The sequence below is a fragment of the Etheostoma spectabile genome, chromosome 18 (genome assembly GCF_008692095.1).
Source record: "Etheostoma spectabile isolate EspeVRDwgs_2016 chromosome 18, UIUC_Espe_1.0, whole genome shotgun sequence".
Lineage (NCBI taxonomy): Eukaryota > Metazoa > Chordata > Actinopteri > Perciformes > Percidae > Etheostoma > Etheostoma spectabile.
In genome coordinates, this window is record NC_045750.1 from 10,419,770 (window position 1) to 10,420,733 (window position 964).

General features: G+C 42.3%; 1 protein-coding gene across 1 annotated transcript in view; it reads left to right on the forward strand.

The window, feature by feature from the left end:
• foxo3b (forkhead box O3b) overlaps positions 1-964 on the forward strand; it is a 50,832-nt gene that overhangs the window by 2,019 nt on the left and 47,849 nt on the right. The gene's annotated exons all lie outside the window — the stretch shown is intronic.

Here is a 964-nt window from a genome sequence, read left to right on the forward strand (position 1 = left end):
CTATCTATCTATCTATCTATCCTGTCAATAGGACAAGGAGCTGGATGTAAACAAAACCATCTCACAATACTGACGTGTGGAAAAGTTTGAATACTGAAACTTATCCTAAAGGCATACAAAAAAACCTGTGGTAGCCTACACTCACAATAGTCTTTCTGTGGTTGTGAATAGTGAGATTATAGTCCCATAATGTTTTATAATTGCTATTTATATATTTAGAGGCACAATTTGCATCATGCTACTGTAACCACAGTGGCATTGCCCTGTTTGCCATTTGTTATGTAAACCTTGGCAGGGATCTATCTCTTGGGTCAGGTAGGCAACTACCAATGTTGCTAATCCTGCCATGGGGGAATTACATAACTACTGGGTTGCCATGAGTTTAGGTGAGCTGTTAAGGGTAAAGCTTTTTGTGAAAGGCAGCTATCTGGTCATCCATAAGACATATGGGACCCATGAAAAGAGACAGGGAAGGAGTTGGTCGCAGAAGGTAAAAGAGCAGAGATTAATAACTTATTGAGATCGAGGGACCAATCCCATGGGGCGTGGAGCCTATAGGCCATATTTTGTCAGGGCTTCTCAAGTTTTGCTATGTGATATGCTTCAGTAAAGAGCAAAGAGGGAGGTTGTGTGTGTAGCCCCACCAAGTCAAGGCCAGGTTCACCATCAACATGCAAGGCTGTTACTCCTGGAATTTCGAGCATGAGGGCCAAGCTGTCGGTGGTTTAGTGTTACGCATCGCCTGTCAATAAATCTGCAGCTCACAGCCAATGCCTTTTTTAGCTTCTTACAAGAGAGTCTTTTCATTACAGACACTAGTTGTTTCTTCTTCAAACATGGAATTGTGGCAACACGTATCACAAATAAGTAAATGGACTGTATTTATATAGCGCTTTTCTACTTTTAACGACTACTCAAAGCGCTTTACATGGTGCACCATTCACACACTGTGGCCGAGGCTGCC